Source organism: Odocoileus virginianus, chromosome 26 (genome assembly GCF_023699985.2).
Source record: "Odocoileus virginianus isolate 20LAN1187 ecotype Illinois chromosome 26, Ovbor_1.2, whole genome shotgun sequence".
Classification (NCBI taxonomy): domain Eukaryota; kingdom Metazoa; phylum Chordata; class Mammalia; order Artiodactyla; family Cervidae; genus Odocoileus; species Odocoileus virginianus.
In genome coordinates, this window is record NC_069699.1 from 26683097 (window position 1) to 26703413 (window position 20317).

Sequence of the window (20317 nt, forward strand, 5' to 3'; positions counted from 1 at the left end):
TGTCATTACATTTTTTTTTTTTTCCTGAGAGTGAAATGATCACCAGTGATCATGGAAGCCAATGAACTCTTGCTTACTGTGCTCCACAAGCTTTTCCTTGACCCCATCCCATGTGAGACAAGATCAAGGTAGGAGCTCTGCTAGCTGCTAAGAGAGTGGGTTGAAAATAAGCAAGTGCCTGAGTTCAAATCCCAGATCAACCACTTAGAAGTTGAGGGCTCTTAGGCATGCAGCTAATCGCTCTGTGCTTCACATGGCCCCTGTGCAAAATGGGGCACAGGATTGCACCCAGGGTTGTGGTAAGGATTAAACAGCAGCGTATGAAAAAGCACGTGGCATTCTGCCTGACATGTAGCAACTGCTCTGTAGGTGTCAGCTGTCACTCTTAGGCACAGCCAGCTGCTGCTCCTGAACGAGTGTCCTTCCTGTTGAGTGGGGAGACTCTGCCCCTCCCTTTCTGGAAAACGTTGCTGAAATCAGGCTGCTTTTATGAATAGAGAGCTAAATGAGCAAACACATGTCTGGAAATAAAGGTAATTTATCCCTGGGGAGATACCATCTCCCAGGTTCAGGGGTTAATGGGCTCAGAGGATTCATAGCAAACGGTGCTCCAGACAAATTGGCTGAGTAGCTATTGTTGCCCAGACAGCTCTTCAGCGGTGTCTCATTTATTAGCATGGCAGCCTGAGAAACAAATGAAAAGGCGAGCCCCCTCCAAGATAACAGAAATCTAGCGCAAGGGGCAAAACGCCCTGGAAGTTGGAGCCGGTGACAGGGGCTGTGCTTCTTCCTGGGCTGCCAGCATTGAACTCTGGAGGAGGCTGGGAGGGAGCCAGCGCTGACGGCGAGCACTCTCCTCGGTAAATAAGGGAGCTGCCAAGAGCCGAGCCGTGGAAAAACACTTACAGATGAGAGGGAAACACATGGCAAGCATGATCCTCTGCAATCGTAAAATGCGGGGTAGAGGAAGATGGGAGGAAACAAATCATTCTCCTTGGGACTGTCCATCTGGAAGTGTGTGGCCAGGAGCATTATTACAAATAAATATGTCCAGCCCAGCAACGTCTGGGAGTAATTGGATGTTTTCATCCTTCTGGAACCTGTGGAAAAGCTCCTCATACAAACACAGGTCCCGAAAGCCACAGCAGACGCTCCCCTGCTGCAGGCGCACCGAGTCTGCAATTCCCTGCCTGTGGATTGGTTCAGCCCATTTTCCAGGGGAGGCCTGGGAGTGGCGGGGGCTTAAGATTCTAGAAGCTTTTGAGGGGGAGCTTGAGCCTGGGAGAGAAGACAGGAGTCTTTGCAGACCTGTGGGAAATATGACCAGATGGAGTGCAGGCCTCTGTGGCTAACCAGCTCCTATAGGGTTTCTCAGAGTTGAATCCTGGAGCCATTTTTATCCTAGAGTCCTGGCAAATCATGTGGATTGCTGGGTCCTGAACTCAAGACTTCCAGGATTTAATTTTTGGAAAGAGAGTGTTGGACTCTTGCATTTTAATACAGATTCTTGAGAGAGTCCTATGCAAACCAAGCCAAAGCAGTGGTTCCCAACCTTGAACTTGCATCAGAATCACCCAGAGAGCTTGATAAACACAGACAGCAGGGCCCCATCTCAGCAACCACGCCAGATTCAGTAGGTCTGTGGCAGTGGCAACTGCAGACTTGGTTTCTAACAAGTTTCCCAGATGCTGCTGCTGCTGCTGGTGTAGGGACCATACTTTGAGTAGCAGGGCATTAAAGATTGCAAACCACTGAACTGTCAAGTTTGTGCTCAGGCTGAGAAAAGTCCCATCTATCAACAAACACACGTGGAGCCGCAGCTGAGTGCTGAACCTCCGTGTCTTTGGGCATCGTGGAGTCTAAGGGCCAAACCCTCACTCCTAGGCCCCCACAGGAACCTGAAGAGGTGGCTCGAGTTAATAATAGCTCCAGGAAGAGTTTGTTCTGGGACTTTGCTTGCAGAAATCCAGGGCCTAGTCAGTGTTCTCAGCCGAGTGACATTTATCAAACACCCCACAGTCTGACGCAAATGCTTAACCAATTACTTTAGGCTCTCTGGGGCAAAATTCGGGCACCATCAGTGTTTTCAAAGCTCCCCTGAAAAGTCCAGGGGATGCAGGTGTGGCAGAAAGCCACACACAAACTTTGTCAACCCTGAATACTATTATAATTACCCAGGCAGTGGGGAAAAGACACCACTGCTGGGCCCCACCCCTCCCTGGAGATTCTGACTTCCTGATTTAGAGTGATGTAAAAGCCTGCTGGTGATTCTCAGTGCCACCGGGGTGCAGACCTGCTGGCCAAGTGGAAAGGGACCTGGGAGGGCAGATCTTGGGAAAGATTAAGGGGTAAGAGGAGCCAGGATCAGGCCAGATCATTCAGGTCCCCAGAGTCAATGACAATGTAAAGCATGTCACGACAGTGGAAAGTGGTTTTGTGAAGTGTGGTCAAGACAAATTTCTCTTTCTTACGCCAGAAACAACTGTAAACTCAGACTGTCTTTTCCACTGACCTGAGCAGGCATTTGCTGGAGGAGGATCTGTTTGCAGTCTTCAGACCTGCCTCCCCCGGGGTGCCCAGAAAGGAGGGTGTCCCCACCAGATGCCAAGCCCTAGACACCTGGATTTCTACTGATTTGCAGGGACCAAAGAGAAGGTCTGCTAGAATTACTGGCTCTTCTGGGTAATTTTTATTCAAACGAGGATTCCTTGGGTGCTATTTCACCATTCTGAACCTGTAGGTAGGACGCTGGAACCTGCACTTTAAGCAGACATTCTGGATGATTCTAATCTGCATGATAATCAGGGAACCACCTGCTTGAAGTACTAGCTTCAAGGCAGGAGATTAGAGATGCGAGGAAGAGAAGAAAAGGCATAGTTCTTCTTCAGTTTTGGTTTGCTTGAGTCCCTGCTGGGTACATGATCTCTGAGAGAAACCTTCCCCATAAGATAAGAGCATGACCTTTGAACAAGATTTCCATCTAAGTTCAATACATGAAGCTGCCTTTACTCAGGAGAGCCTCGGTGTCATACTCAGCTGCCTTTGTTTTGATGTGTTTTTAAGGCCTCTCTAATAGGATGGGCTAGATTGCTGGCCAAGAAATGGATTTCTCTTCTCTCTGGAGAATTCTAAATCTCCTCACTGGAGATTTAGGCTGGCCGTCCCAGCAATGACGAATGTTTAATGGCCCAGCTTTGGCCACTGGTTCTGGCCTTCGGTGTCTGCCCATGACAAATGTTCCCTTGTAATCTGCTCACTCTGGGGTTTCCAAGGATTTCAAATTGGGTGGAGGGTGTGGAGAGGGAAGGTGACAGAAAGAGAGATTAAAAAAGAAAGAAAGGGAGGGAGGAAGGAAGGGAGACAGAGAGAACTGTTTACTACTATACCTTGGCATTCACATACTAACTCTGTAAGGATCCAAAGTTCTGTGACAACCCCCCCCCCACCCCCACCTGCCAACCTTCAGTCATTAGTCATTTTGATGAGGCACAAATTTGAACAGTGCATGTCTCAAGGCTGTTAAGGCGCAGGGGTCTCATAGCTGGGCAGGGGCAGAAATGACCACCAGCATCCTAGCTTCGTGGACACAGTGGAAGTTTCATTTCCTGGTGAAAGTGGCCATGTGGTTGGAGAGAGAATGTCAGAAAATGTGGAAGTGTCTATCAACTGGCGGGAAGAGAATGGGAAAGGGTGCTCAAGACTGGGAGACATGTGACTCAGGGTGCAGCCAGGAATCGGTGTCATCATTTCCAGTGCTCACAATCCAGGCTTCCTGGAGGTCTCGGAATCGGCCCTCCCAAATATCTGTGATCTGCGGCATGTTAAGTCGTAGAGGCAAGGACAATAACAAAAGTTCTGATTTGAGAGCTTATTAGGTGCCAGGCAAAGTGCCAAATGTTTAATACACATCATCTCATGGAACCCTGACAGCAACCCCAGAGGTGCATATTTGCACAATTACCATTTGCTAGACAAAGTACAGAGTGGTTTTCCAGTTTCAGCAAGGCCACGCAGCTGGACAGTGGTAGTGGTCGGGCTGGGATATGAACTAACAGCCTCTCCCCTTGACCAGACTTCTTGAGTCTGTCCAGCCCAGTCTTGGCAAAGAATCTGGCTAAGTCCATTTAGAGAGAACCGCTCTCTTCCACCTATTGACAACCCATCACCCTTAATATGTGATCAAGTTCCATGTTCATTAAGTGCTTGATCTGCCTTTAGGAGGAATCCTGTGATGTCTGTTGACGAAGAATCTCCCCTATCCTTAGTGTCTCATCGTAATAATTTTCTACCCACAAACTCACTCACTTTGTTCATTGGCAGCAAATCCAAGCTAGTGATCTCTTCCTGTTGCTGTCCCCTTTGCAATCATCTTGAATAAACCCTTCCTTACCAATTTTAACAAGTGTCAGAATAACGTTCTCTTCAGCAGAAAATAGGCAGTTGTCTCCTAGTTGCCTCCTGCTTTTTGCTTCTCCCCTGTGTCTTGCCAGACCAGCAGCATCCACTGTAATGCAAGTCACATAAATCACTTCAAATTTGCTGGTAGCCCCACTAAAAAGGAAAACGAAACGGGTGATGTGAATTTTTAAAAATATTTTTCTTACAGAGTATATCTGAAATAGCATCGCAACAGGCAGCTGACAGTAAAAAAGGATGAGTGGGATATTTCATGGTCTCTTGTCCACTAGGTCTTCGATACCCAGAGTGTATTTCACATGTCGAGCACATCAGGCACATCTCAGTTTGGATGAGCACATTCCAAAGGCTCAGTCACCACAGAGTGGCTCCAGTGGAGGGCCAGGACACTTGAGTTGGAAGATCTGCTTGTGGGAGAGCCTGGGATGGTGGGGACACTGAGTGGGGAGGAGAGAGGAGAAGAAAGGCAGGGCAGAATCCACAGGTGGGGACCACGTGTCAGGGATCTGCTGGCCATGGGGGTATGGGGTGTGGGCCCGTGGCTGGGGGCTGTGCCTAGAATGAAGGCTGAAGAAAACGGTTTAAATTAAAAGTGAGAGCTGGCTCTGAGGCTGGGACAGAGCAGGCTTTGGGTGGATGGGCAGGGCAGACTGGAGATTAATGAAGACAGTGGCTCTTTGGCTATAATTTGCACTGGTAGCAACTGGGATCCTGTTCAAATACAGGTTCTCACGTGGTGGTTTTGGGATGAAGCCTGAGAGTTAGCATCCCTTTTTTTTTTCTCTGATTAAAGTATAGTTGGTTTACAACATTGTATTGGTTTAAGGTGTACAGCAAAGTGATTCAGTTTTTCAGATTCTTTTTTCCTTACAGGTTGTTATAAAATATCGAGTATATTCCACTGTGCTATACAGTAGGTCCTTGTTGGTTATCTATTTTATATATAATAGTGTGTATCTTTAATCCAAGACTCCTAATTTATCTCTAATTTTTTGAACTTTGGTAGCCATAAGTTTGTTTTCTGTGTCCGTGAGTCTGTTTCTGTTTTGCAAATAATTTCTTTTTTTTTTTCATATTCCACATATAAGCGATATTATATGACATTTGTCTTCCTCTGTCTGGCTTACTTCACCTAGTATGATCACCTAGGAACATCCATCCATGTTCCCACAAATTACATTGTTCCAGTCCTTTTTATGGCTGAGTAATATTCCTTTGTGTTATGTACCACATCTTCTTTATCCCTTCTTCTGTTGATGGACATTTAAGTTGCTTCCATGTCTGACTATTATAAACAATACTTTTGTGAACATTGGCGTACACGTGTCTTTTCAAATTAGAGCTTTCTTCAGATATTTGTCCAGGAGTGAAATTCCTGGATCATATAGTAACTCCACTTTTAGTTTTTTCAAGAGCCTCCATACCGTTCTCCATAATTGAGAGTTTGCATTTCTAAAGAATGGCAAGGCATGATGATGTTGCTGGTGTGTGGACAACACTGAGAAGCAAGGATCCATGCTTCGAATGGCTGACAAGCAAAAAGGAAGGGGATGAAGTTGAAGTTTGCCTAAGCCATGGAGAGCTGTTGGCTTCAGTTCCCTGTAAACTGTGGTAATAATTGCAGCTCACTCCTATTGAGACTTACTACATGCCAGGCATTGAGTTCTGTACTTTTTATCAGGGATTGGCAAATTGTGGCAGCTGGGCCAAATTTGGCTACTTCCTGTTTTGGTAAATAAAGTATTATTGGAATCCAGCCACACCCACTTGTTTACATATTGTCACAGCTGCCTTCATGGTGCAATGACAGAGCTTAATAGTTGCAACAGAGACCAGAAGGTGTGCAGAGCTTAAAATATTTATCATCTGGCCCTTTATAGAAACATTTTTCCAGTTCTCCACACATTATCTTATTTAATTCTCATCAAATTGCCCTATGAGGTGTGAGTCCTGTTATTGTCCCCTTTTACAGATGAGCGAACAAAGGTTTAGAGGCCACAGCACTTGCTCAAGGCCTCACAGCTTATAAAAGAGGCAGAGCTGGTCCTCATGCTCAGATTGACTGAGGCCAGGGAGACCAATACCCAGATTCTCTGCTTTATGCTAGTCTCGTGGAAATAGAAAAGGTTCTAGAAGGTAAAAGTGTCTGCATGAGCAGAAGTCAGAGTGGGAACGGATCATTGTTCTGTGGGAAGGGCCAGACACGTACATTCCTTGAACATCTACTATGTGTCAGCACAGGCTGGCGGCTTTCTTTGGTAGCTCTTGATTTGTTCACAGTCCCCGCTTGCCCACCTCTGGGTGGGCAAGATCCAGAGGCAGTCACCTGTGCCTCCTACCTGAAACCAGCATCTCTGCCTCAGACATCTCCCTGTAGTGGATTGGCAGCTGTTAGGTAAATATTGCAACTTGCCCGTCCTTCCATGGGATGATTCAGAGGAAGAGTCTCCACGCTTCTCCCAGGTACCTTGGCAGTTACCTACTTGCTACTGGCTTCCCCATTCTGTGCCCCTGTCACTTTCTCAGTCCCCCACTTGTGCTTCCAGGATCACCTCCTAAATAAACTCCCTGCACCCAGATCCTCTGTCAGACTCTGTTCTCGGGGAAACAAAGCTGAAACACGTATTCAGTGGTTTAGATACTGCAACAACTATGAAAGCACTGTGGGCTCACATTTCACAGGTGAGAAAACAGTGACCCAGAGGAGATAGTCCAGTGATAAGGGTTCTAGATCTGTCTGACACGTTCCGTCATGAGTCTCACTGCCCATTCTGCAGTGGATGGTGATTAGGATGATGCTGGTGATGATGACGACCGAATGCTTGCTGTGAACAGCTGAGGAGTCCATGGCTCAGGGCAGTTAGTGACTTCTCTGAGTTTTGTCCATGTGAGATTTGATCGAAAGAAGCCTGGAGTAGAGAGGTGGAGACCCACACGTGCAAGACAGGCGTGGGCCCTGGAGTCATCTCCCTGGGGGGATGCCCTGGTGTGACCTGGCATCTCTCAGCCCTGCCCACTGGGTGGGATAAACATCTTCAATGACTGATCCCAGGCAGTTGCCATGGTTACCACTGGGTAACCATCTGAATAATGGAGGACTGCGATGGTAACTGCAGCTACTGTCACCCATCTGTTTGACATTCTCCCCACCCCTCAATTCATCCAGTTTCATTGGAGCTAGGGAGTGGGGTGGGGGTGGGGGTTGGTCTTGTTGCCATGAGAACGAAGGGAAACAGCTCTCATGACCTCATCTTTAGAAATCCAGTGAACTTTGCCCCAGCGCCTGGGAGTTCTTATTGCTCTGCTCTCTTACCTCCTCCTCAAATTTTTCCCAACCAGCATGTGAGCAAGAGCCTGCCTGCCAAGTGTGCCTGCCACTGCTTACACCCTTGCTGCTCTTTTATGTGATTTTTCCCCAGCCCCAGAGCCTTGCCTACATCTCTCCCTTCCTCTTCCTATTCCTTCTGGCCTCCTGGAAGTACAGTCTTACAAAGGCTGCAAACTCCACACTAGAAAGTCATTAGGGTTGGAGAGAGGCTTACAGAGTCTTGACTGCCTCTCCTGAGGCTCTGAGTGGTTAAGTGATGGTACTCTCCTCATCTGTAAAATGGGGATGACAGCTCTGGGGAGGATTAAACATCAGGGGCATGGCAGAAAAGTGGAAAGCCTGATCCTGAAATCAAACAGATACGCCTTTGCATCCTGGCTGTACCGCTGTGTGTGTGACCAGAGGCTGGTCAATTTTCTGAGCCTCTGGTTCCTCTTCTACATGAAGAGGGTGACAGCTTCATCCATCTTACCCAGATGTAGCATGCTAATAGTTCTAAATCATGGAGCGTCGTTACCTGTTTGCTTCTCATAGATCCTGTGCCTTTATGTGTCTGTGACGCTCTAAGGCTTCAAGTCTGCTGAGGGCGGTTACTTGATCTCTCTTGTTGCCCATGCAGTGACATGAGGCTGTGCCCTCCGCCCTCGGAGCCAGAATAGCTCGCCTTCCTGCCGGATGCAAGGACTGGAGATAAGACACCTCTGTTTCCTCTCTTGACTTGCTGTGGCTGTCACTTGTGTCTGATAAGATAGTACCAGCTGGGTGGGCCCCAACAGCTCCAGAGGGAGATTAAGAGCTTGAAGTTGACAGGGATACAGAGCTTCTCGAAGCCTGTCAAGGTGGCTCCCTTTGTCACTTTGAGACATGAGGCAAGGGTGACCGAAGCTGAAGATGGGAAGAGGGACTGTGAAATTCCTTTTCCCAAACAATATTGGTCCCACCCTGCCTCCTCCCACCAGCCCTCAAGATGCTCGGAGCACAGGAGGCATCAAGGATGGGGAACAAGGATCCCTTTAAAATCCATGCTAGGCTTTGGGATGTCTTTAAATTCTACAAGAATTTGGGGGGTGGGGTGGAATTTGCAAGTGTACACATTTTGTTAGGGAGAGTGGGACCAGAATGTTCTGCAGGTGAAATTCTTCAATTCTTGCAGGTGGGGCTCTTCAACTCTGGTCCATCTGTCGCTGTGCTGGGTTGGCTTATCCTCACTTGCAAGGATCAACTGGTAAATTTTCAGAGACTTTGTGAGCTGGTTGTTAAACATAGACATTCACTATTAAATGATGTAAACTTATGACCAAATGAGTTATGTTAAAAACCAAGGTGGTAAATCCTCAGTGCTCATTGCTCCCTAATTACTTTACTTGCTGTGGCTCTCCTTGCGCGTGGGGCTGTACTGCCCTCATATCTGCAGTATTATGTAGTGGTGTGTTCCTGAACATCCTCAACTCCGCGTTCAGCTGCATCCCATGGATGGCTGACACTGGCCACGGTGGGGGTGTTTGCGCGCACACCACAAGCCAGCCTTCCCCCAGGCCCCGAGCTCTTGTTACGCAGTCAACATGGCCGCTCCTGTACCACCCGCAACACATGGTACAGATACAGATCCCAGAGCCCATCTCTAGACCCAGTGAATTTCTAGGTTGGGGTCAAGGATCTGTGTTTTCAGAGCACTCCAAAGGATTTATAAACTTACAGTAAACAGGGGGAAATTGGGAAGGAATAAGAGAGGGAAGGAGATGAAGAGGGAAAGCAAACAGGGAAAATAAAGGGTTCCCGGGAGAATTTTCCCAGCACCCATTGCAGGACAATCGTAAAGTATATAAAGGCTGAATTCTGAATTCCAGTATCTGCTGACTTTTATTATTATTGTACAGAGGGAGACATCCGTGGAGCACTTACTATGGCTCAGGTGTAGAACTACATGCCTTAAGTGCATTTCACCTATAATTCACCTTAATGAAAAAAACTGTTTCTTGTACCCATTTTACAGGCCAGGGGTCTGAGGCTCAGGCTGAACTGCCTTGCCCCAGGTCCACACCCAGTAAGAGTTAAGAGGCAGAAATCAAACTGCAGCAGTGAGCTGACAACAAAGTGCTGGTCTCACTCCAGCCTTGTGGCCAGCACACAGGAGGGCCTCAGTGAATATAATGTAGGGACTTATCCAGAAGTTACTCCCTGCCAGAGCAGCATTTCCTCTGGGTGGGTTTAAGACTCAGGGTTATTTCTTTTCTTTTTTAAGAGAAATTCAACTTTTATTTATTATAGTCCATCTCTTTATAAAAAAGTGTGTACTGTTTTCTTCAAAATCCATGGGTGAGTAATTGGCAGTTGATAACAAGGAAAATGTAGATGATAAACCTGTTAAAAGATTGTATATTAGTAAAGTTACTGTTTTAGACTGTACATTTATTTATCTCTGAGCCTCCTGGCCTCAACGTTTTTAGAGTAAGGAAGAAATGAATTTAATACAACTCTAAGAAAGAAATCCAAGATTTTAAGTTAACCTAGACCTTCGTTTAGTCTTCTAGTGGTCACATTTGATAAAGGAGAATCTCTGAAGTACCCAGGGAAGTAGATATATAGTTCTGCTTCTGAGACAAATTTCTACTACTTCATTTCATTTCATAGGATCTTGGTGATCTGGCCCTTTGAAGTTATTTCCTTGATAAGAAGACTCAGGGTTATTTCCTGAATGCCATTTGCCATCTTGCATAAGCAAGGAGGAATGCAGCTCATCCCTAGATAAAAACAAGACAGAGTGCCTCCATCCAGTTCATAAAGCAAAGGGCTGTTCACATCTGGGTCCTCACTGATTCCTCTCCCCAGTTCCTTTGCTGGTCTGAATAACTTGTGGATTGGTTAGAATAAAGGTGGCAGAGGTCCTAGAATAAAAGTGGTAGAGCTCCCAGCCTGGTCTGGCAGTTTCAAATCCGATCACAAAAATTAGGAATACTGCAGAATCAAAACAAGAGCACCAGGTTCCTACTTGTTGTGACAGATTTAGTTCACAAATGTCATTACTTCAGAAGAGAGAATCTTGTGGGGCCTTTGGAGGCTCAGAATGCAGTAGTGACAGATGAAGGTGGAAAGTTGAATTGATGTTCACATGAAAGGTTGGTCAAGAATGTTGATTCTAGAAGTCAGGGAAGCGTGCTGTGGTCTCCAAGAATGGGGAGAAGTTTGAAAGGGCTGTCCTTGGAAGGTCCTCAAGAGGCCCTGGAGGAAACTGACTCTGTAGGCCTGACACTTCTGTGGACAGCTGACACTCAGCATCCAGGCTGGGACTGAGAGGTCGAGGTGGGTGGGGAATGCTCCCTTGGTTTTCCAAAGACTGTAATTCAGTGTTCAGTTGAAGCCAAGAGAAACCCTTTCCTGCCTTCCTTTCTGTACCGTGTAAGTCCCGAAGAGTAGTATTTCCTCCAGCTGAGACATACAGGAATCCCAGAAAGAAAGAAAGAAAAAAAAAACCAAAGAGTCTCATAGTCAGATGGGTTCAGGAATTGAATTGTTGTTTAGTTGCTAAGTCAGGTCTGACTCTTTTGTGACCCCGTGGACTATAGCCCACCAAGCTCATCTGTTCATGGGATTTCCCAGGCAAACATACTGGAGTGGGTTGTCATTTCTTTCTCCAGGGGATCTTACCAACCCAGGAATTGAACCCATGTCTTTTGCATTGCAGGCGGATTCTTTACCACTGAGCCACCAGGGAAGCCCATATGTGTGTGTGTGTGTGTGTGTGTGTGTGTGTGCATGTGTGTGTGTGTCTGTGTGTGTGTATTCTTTTCCACACAGATGATAGTGAGCACATTAAGGCATTGAAAAGCTCTGCAGACAAAAAAAATTTTTCACTCTGTAAACCATTTGACATTGCAAGTAGCAGATGATGGCAGACTTGACCTAGATCCCCTGAGAGCCCTAATTCTTGTTTCTGACCCAGCCCTGGTTTCTAATGGCACCTGTGGCTTTTCTACAGAGGACTCCTGTCCAGCTACAGGACCTAATGTGTCCACAAACAGAGGAGAAAGGGCCTTGCAATTTTATTTTTCCCAGGGCAGCCCTGGACCAGTGATCTGTAAGTGGCCCTAGTTAGGAGAGCTCAAGCCTATTTTAGAGCTTAGAACTTCCCTGCAGGACCTGCCCGAAGCTGCTGCCAGGAGACTGTACCACAACTTGCAGACTCATGCACTTCCCTAATTCTCCACCTGCCAAGCCCCCTTAAACATGGCATCCTGGGAGCAAGCACACCCCCGATCAGTCCCTCCACTCAGGTTCACCTCTGGGAAAATGTACCTAAGACAACTCATTTCTCTAACATTCAGGTTGTTTGTTCCTGAAACACTTATCAGCCTGGTTTAGATCTTGAATTGTCCTTTGGCCCTGACTTTGACAAACTCCTCCCTGGAGAATAGCCTCCAAACATTGCATTGATCTTCTGGAGAGGAAGAGCCCTGATTTGACTGGGGTAAAAAGCATCCTTTGAAGCTTGTCTCCAACTCAACACCTCTCTCCAAAGATTTTCCTTGCTGTCCAGCAGGGCTTCTGCAAGGGGTCTGAGAAGTGATTTCCTCTCTTGGTGTAACCTGGGGCATACAGCAGATTGAGCAATGGTGACTGGATTAATCTCTATCACAGTGTACATTTATTTTTGGAGACTGGGATCCCCATAAATAACTCCTTTCTTACCATTTTGAATCCACATCTCTTTGTGGCAAAAGACTTGCCTGGCTTAGATAACCACAAACTCAAATGTCTGCCTCAATTGGGCAGATAATATAAATGAGTTCATCTGACCTGGTGTGAGGCAATTGGGAGTAATGGTGAGTGGGACAAAATGGGGAGCAAGCGTCCTATCTAAGAGGACAGCTACCAGTGGCTCCAAGCTAGTTACCACTGTGCAGGAGTCAGATCCAGCCAGGATTTTATTTTCAGAAGCTAGAAACCCAGATTTTATTTGAAATCATTTGATTTTCCAGTCATCAAAATAGTTCCAACATTGGAAAACTGTCACGGAGTAGTACAGATATATAGACTAGTGAGATATGCTAGGTTACAGTATTGATATTTTTAAAAATATGTATTTATTTACTTGCCTGTGCCAGGTCTTAGTTGTGGCATTCGGGATCTTAGTTGTGGCATGTGAACTCTTCATTGCGGCACAAGGAATCTACTTCCCCAACCAAGCGGCCCTGCATTGGGAGCACAGAGTCTTAGCTGCTGAACCACCAGGGAAGTCCCACAATATTTGCCTTGATTGTCTTTAGAAGGTCAAAGACCAGAGAGAGACATCATCATCGTTCAGTTGCTCAGTCATGTCTGATTCTTTGTGACCCCATGGACGGCAGCATGCCAGGCTTACCTGTCCTTTACTTTCTCCTGGAGTTTGTGCAAACTCACGTCCATTGAGTCAGTGATGCCATCCAAGCATCTCATCTTCTGTTGTCCCCTTCTTCTCCTGTCTTCAATCTTTCCCAGCATCTGGGCCTTTTCCAATGAGTCGGCTCTTCAAATTAGGTGGCCAAAGTATTGGAACTTCAACTTCAGCATCAGTTCTTCCAATGAATATTCAGGGTTGATTTCCTTTAGGATTGACTGGTTTGATCTTCATGCTGTCCAAGGGACTCTCAAGAGTCTTTTCTAACTCCACATTTCAAAAGCATTGATTCTTCAATGCTCAGCCTTATTTATGGTTCAACTCTCACATTCATACATGACTACTGGGAAAGTCATAGAGAGAAACATAGCCATGGATTAAGGGTACTAGGGGCTCTCTCACCCTCACTCATGGAATGAAGGCTGGTCCCTCTGCCTGCAACATTTGTCCCCCAGCTCTGCCTGACTAATTCCTCATCCTTTGGACCCCAGTTTCCTGCTGATGCATCAGATGGCCTTACCTTTCCCCTGAGCAAGGTCTCATTGTTCTGAGCTTCCCTGTTTGTCAGACTTGTCCCACTTATAATGACTTGTTCAAAGTCTGTCTTCCCCACAGTTCTGCAAGTTCCTTAGAAAGCAGGGCTGTGTCTCCTGTTTTCTGTTACATTCTCAGCCCCCGGCACAATGCCTGACGCACAATGGGTGTACAAAAGGCTTCTTTTCAATGAAATAAAAAGGAAAGTGCCCAAGAAGTTTCCCTATGGAGAAGATTCCAGACTCATCACAGACAATTCTCCTGCCTCCTTGAATACCACTCCACCAGGATGGTTTTAAGTCCTTGTTGGAATTGTTCCTGTTATCCTAAAATTATGACAGAATGATCTCAGGTCATTTTTAAGGCAAACCATTCAACATCACAGTAATCCAAGTCTATGCCCCAACCACTGATGCTGAAGAAGCTAGAAGTGACCAAAACCAACACAAAGAAAAAGAAATTAAAGAAGGCAAAGTGATTGTCTGAGTAGACTTTACAAATAGCTGGGAAGATGTACCCAACTGAATTGCAGAGTTCCAGAGACTAGCAAGGAAACATAAGAAGGACTTCTTCAATTAACAAGGCAAAGAAGTAGAAGAAAACAATAGAATGGGAGAGACTGGCAATCTCTTCAAGAAAATTGGAGCTATCAAGGGAACATTTCATGCAAGGATGGGCACAATAAAAGACGGAAATGGTAAGAATGTAACATAAGCAGAAGGGATTAAGAAGAGGTGGCAAGAATACACAGAAGAACTATGCAAAAAAGGTCTTAATGACCCAGATAACTGCAATGACGTGGTCACTTACCTAGAGCCAGACATTACGGAGTGTGAAGTCAAATGGGCCTTAGGAAGCCTTACTATGGACAAAGCTAGCGGAGGTAATGGAATTCCAGCTGAGCTATTTCAGATCCTAAAAGATGATGCTGTTAAAGCGCTGCACTCAACATGCCAGAAAATTTGGGAAATTCAGCAGTGGTCATAGGACTGAAAAACGTCAGGTTTCATTCTAATCCCAAGGAAGGGCAATGCCAAAGAATGTTCAAACTACTGTAAAATTGCACTCATTTTATATGCTAGCAAGATTATGCTCAAAATCATTCAAGCTAGGATTCAGCAGTATGTGAACTGAGAATTTCCAGATGTATTAATACAAGCTGGGTTTTGAAGAGACAGAACTAGACATCAAATTGCCAGCATTTGTTGGATCATGGAGAAAGCAAAGGAGTTTCAGAGAAATATCTGCTTCATTGACTACGCTAAAGTCTTTGACTGTGTGGATCACAATAAACTGTGGAAAATTCTTAAAGAAATGGGAGCACCAGACCACCTTACCTGTCTCCTGAGAAACCTGTATGCAGGTCAAGAAGCAACAGTTAGAACTGGATATGGAACAACAGACTGGTTCCAACTTGGGAAAGGAGTACCTCAAGGTTGTACATTGTCACCTTGCTTATTTAACTTATATGCAGAGTACATCATGCAAAATGCCAGGCTGGATGATGCATAAGCTAGAATCAAAATTGCTGGGAGAAATATCAACAACCTTAGATATTCAGATGATACCACTCTACTGGCAGCAAGTGAAGAGAAATTAGCCTCCTGATGAGAGTGAAAGAGTAGGGTGGAAAAGCTGGCTTGGTTAGGACTATGTATGTTAAATTTTATGAATTGAATCTTCTAGAGGGTAGGAGGCGAACTGTGGCCTTGGGCCAAATCTGCTCGTTATCTCTTTAAATAAATAGAATTTTATTGAAACATAGTTATACCCATTCATTTATGTATTGTTTGTAGCTACTTTTGTACTACAACAGTAGTGTTGTGTATCTGAGACTGTCTGTGTGGGCTGCACAACCTAAAATATTTATTACTTAGTTCAAGTCAGAGAAATCTTATAGACTCTGCTCTAGAAGTTGTGCTCAACCTGCATAGTCATACATGACAGCCATAGTGTTAAGTGTACCTCCGTCCAAATTCTAAAACCATCAGCTGCTGGGACCAGCCATTCCCTGCAGAGCTTATAGATAGTGACATTTTGGCAGAATCTCCATCATCATCAGTACTCTCTCCCCATTCCTACCATGGATAGAAAGGAAGAGAAAAGAAGATAGAAAGCTATGGGAACCAAAGCAGAGTGGGCGACAGCAAACACGTTCGTTTTGCTCCCTCCACCTCTTACGACTTTAATAGGATGAAAATGCTGGGGACTGCTGATGGTCTCTTTGGCCAGGAATTGTCACTTTCCAGCCCAGGAGCTTCTGGACGTGAAGAAAGGGGCAGGAAGAAGATGGAAGAGGAGAGACAGTGACTGTTAGGAGAATGATGGAGTCCCTGCTGGCTCCACCTTGGGGCTTTAGCAAGGAAATGTCAGTCTCTTGTGCTATGGCCAGAATGTTTGTATCTCTAGTGAATTTATACATTGAAATTCTATCCATCAAGATGAGAATGGTATTAGCAGGTGGTGGCCTCTGGAGTAATTAGATCATGAGAGTGGAGCCTTCTTGAATGAGATTAATGTCCTTGTAGAAGAGACTCCAAGACCTTCCTCGTCCCTGCCGCTATGTGAGGGTACCATAAGATGTCTGTGACCTGGAGGAGGGTCATCACTGGACCATGCTGACATTCTGATCTTGGGACTTCCAGCCCCCAGAACTGTGAGAAATAAATTTCTGTTGTTTTAAGTTATCAAGTCTATAGGACTTTGTTAAAGCAGCCCACACCTTCTGAGACCCATGGACCAGTGATATCAGTGATAGTAGCTGGCCTGGTCTCACCAGGAGGGTCACCCTCTGGCACAGGGATCTCTCAGCAAGAAGCTCTGAAGCAAATACGCTAAAGGAGGAAATTGAGCCCGAACCAGATTGCCTGTGCCGGACGTCTGCAGGACAGAGAGGTCTCCACTGGGCATTCCAAAGATTATTGCTGTGGTTTTCTAGTGTTGTATAAACAGCACTGGGGGCCTTAACAAAACAACAGAATTTATTCTGCTCACGAATCTATGGTTTGTGCAGTTCTCAACAAGGATAGCTCATCTCTGATCCACTCATTCTCAACAAAGAGGGCTCCAAGGCTGGGGCAGGCATCCCCGGGGGGTCCTGGCTGACTTGTCTGACTGTGGGCACTGGCTGCCGGTGGGGGGCCTTCACAGGGGCTGTCATCCGGTCCACCTGCATGTGGCTTTTCCAGCAGCTGCGGGCCTTCCTTTAGTATAGTGATGAGTTCCTGGGCCAGTGCCCCGAGACAGGGCCAGAGGGAATTTAGAGCCCTTTTCTACCCTAGCCCAGAAGTTACTTGGCACTATTTCTGCAGCATTCTGTTCATGAGAAACAAGTCACTCACACTGGCCCATGTTTAAAAATCTAGACTAAAGAATAAGCTCACAAGGGTTTCCCTGGTGGCTTGGATGGTAAAGAATTTGCCTGCAATGCGGGAACTCATGTTTCATCCCCGGGTCAGGAAGATTCCCCTGGAAAAGGGAATGGCTACCCACTCCAGTATTCTTGCCTGGAGAAGTCCATGGACAGAGGAGCCTGGCAGGCTACAGTTCATAGGATGGCACACAAACAGTCAGACACAATGGAATGACTCACACACACACATAAGCTAACAAAAGTATCCCGACCATATAAGCTGTCAAACCTGTGGGCATGTTTTGAAACCTCCACCAAGACACTTCCCCAAGAATGAGCTTTCAGAATCGCCCTACAGAAAACCCAGAAACAGCAGTGAAGTAAAGGATCACAACCTCTGCCAGGCTGGGAAGGCAAAGGAAATCTGTTTCCTCCTCCCTCCCCATCACCCATGCGCTGTGTGAAAGGGTAGAACAACCTCCCTGGCCATGCACAGAGACTCCCTCCTCCTGCCAGACCACTCTTTGTGCCCTCTGGGGAAGAGCAGACAAGTCTCTAAGTCAAATGCCAGATCAAGCTTTACAGTGAGTAGGAAAAACCTGAAGATGCAAAGTGAGACTGATATCAGAAGTGATGGCAAAGTTACAGAATGAGATTAAAAGTTATTCAAGGAATCTTTAACAACTTGGGGCAGTAGGGTCAGCTGGGGGCAGGGGTGTTCATGGAGCACTGGCGGGAGCAGCAATTGCAAAAGTAAAAATGATCTGTGTTTATTCTCCAAGATGTGTAGGCTGAGATTCCTCTCGTAATGAATGATTTCCTTTGAAAGGCTTTCCTCAGTCATCTGATTGTCCTGAAGTTTGCTTTTTAGGCCCTATATTTGGGAGAAACTGGGGGAACTGAAGAAATTAATCTCTAAGGGTCCTTCCAGAACCAACACTCCCTGCCTCTCTTGCTAACAGGGGCTGGGTACTGACAGTTTACTTAGGAAATGGTCACTAAGAATGTGTTTAACTTATGAAAGCACCTCTCAGTAGAGAAACCATAACAGGAGCAGGAGAAATTAGCTCTGTTCTCTGATTTTGCTAAAGGGAAAATAGTTACATACAGTCTCTCTCCCTCTCTCTCTTTCTCTCTCTCCAACCCCTCCCTCTCATACACACCTTGCGTGGCAATTTGACAGCTTTAACAAGCTTCCAGCAGGGGAACCAAACTTCCACCAGCCTCAACATCTTGACTACAGGGAGTCAGTTATACAGTCTTTTGTCTTGAACGTGTTACTACTCAAAGTGCAGTCAGACAGCCATCTGTATCACCCTAGGAGCTGCTTTGGAGTGCAGACTCCCAGGTCCTGTCCCAGCCCCCTGGGATCAGAACCTGCATTCTTAAAGATTCCCTACGGTATTCAAAACTACACAAAAGTTTGAAAAGTACCGTTGTAAGGGTCCTAGGCCCTTGGCTTTCTACAGATTTCCCCTCCATCTGTTTCATGACATCTGGAAGTAGGAGGTTCTCAGAGGTGAAGCCCCTTGGTTTCTGACCCCTTGAGTCCCTGGCAGCCCCCTTTCAAACCGCTCTTCACCGATGGCTGGAGAGCCTAGGCAGATGTCACCATTCAATAGCTAAGAGAAATCAAGCCTCGGTTCAAGTGCTTGAACTTAAAACACTCTTGACTCTGCATCTGGAGACACATTGGATGGAAGTACTTATGGTAACTGGTTGATATTCAAATTGCCTTTTGTGGAAAACCATCCTTTGAATTCTGTCTGATTTCAGAGCTACAGTAGCAAGATTTTCGAACACCCTGTAGTCATTTCCAACTCGCGTGTTTCAGTCTTTAGTTAACGTCAAAAGGCTTGTCTCATTGCAAATTTCAGGAACGTTTTCTGTTTTAAGGTTGCTTGCCTATAGCTGTTTGTATAAAAAGCTCAACAAGCATTGGAAAGGTACAGTAAAAATCCTTCTGTCCACTGGACACTCTTGTGTCCAGATGTTATATAGACTTTATTTTTTTCTTTCTCTCAGCTTCACACTGAGGATATAAAAACCAATGGGGCAGGTTTGTAATTTTACATGCTTACAACTCTGTACAGTTGGAAGTGAAGACGTTACTCATCTGACCTGATAAAATACCTCAAGCTGTACCAGGCATTTCCAGTTTGAACACATTTTGTCTTACTGGAGTGACAACAGTCTACGGGAGCACTCAGTCTGTATTTAAGCCTGTCACTGGAAGAATACCTAACCTTGTGGAAAACAGCCAGGCCCCTGAGAGAGCCCACCTTCAAAGCAAGATTGCCCAGCACTCATCAGCTCTAGACCTCAGATGAATAATGATATCCATGAGTGTTTTAAAAGGCCTACTTGCATTTGCTAAGCCTTCTCTTGATTTTTCATCATTCTAAGTTTGGGGTCCCTTGAAAGCAGAACCTAAGGCAAGGATTTGGGTGCAGGGGATTTTTTTTTTTTTTTTTTTTTTTGAGAGGTAATCTCCAACAGCAAGTAAGGGTAGCGTGTGTGGAGAGTAACTTGGAGGAGACCAGGCCAGGACAAAGGGGTTTCTCAAGTGTGTTGCTCTAAGCCCCAGGGCCAAATTACAATGGGGACTCTGAGCAGCACAGAAATACTTCCAGAGCATAGCCTCTGAGAGGCATGGGACCTGGAGCACTCATTCACTGCTTTTGAACCTGGTTGGTGGAAAGTTGCACCCTGACTTTGAGGCCTCTGCCGTTCTGGCCTGTGCTTCAGTCCTGGCTCAGCAGGTTGCTGCAGCATGCAAAGCCTGGGGTCTAAAGCAGAACGATGCTTGGCTTTGGCTGAAAGGGGTGCAGGCCCTGAAGGTGGGCACAAGCTCAGACAGATCTGCTCACCATGGGCACAGCCAGAGGCTGCTGTCTTGCCTCTGACTACCTCTATTAGGCAACCACTACCATCTCCACCTTGCAGCTAAGGAAAACGGAGGCTCAGACCTGTTGGAGAGTTTGCCCTGCTGTGAAACAAGGGCTTGGGGTTCCAGCACAGGCCAGCTGACTCCAGAGCCTCTTCTGAGAGCTGCCACACTGTCCTGCAAAGAACTGGGAGGTGACTAACCCTCCGCTTTGCCTGAGACAGGCCCGGTTTTAGCACCGAAAGTGCCACTTCCAGGAAAACCCTTATCCTGAGCAAACTGGAGTGGTTGGTGGCCTTTGTGGGCTTTCTCTGCCTCTGCAAATCCTGGCCTCCTGCCTGGGCTCCCTCCTGGGCAGCTGCATGCAAATGGGTTCCAGACGATCTTTCTTTCTTTCGTGCTCTACTGCTTCATTCCGGTGAGGCT

General features: G+C 46.2%; 1 protein-coding gene across 1 annotated transcript in view; it reads left to right on the forward strand.

Annotated features, from left to right (window-relative positions):
• PROK2 (prokineticin 2) overlaps positions 1 to 20317 on the forward strand; it is a 364017-nt gene that overhangs the window by 28201 nt on the left and 315499 nt on the right. The window contains 1 exon segment of the mRNA XM_070455666.1: positions 8898 to 8969. The gene's annotated coding sequence lies outside the window, so the exon portion shown is untranslated.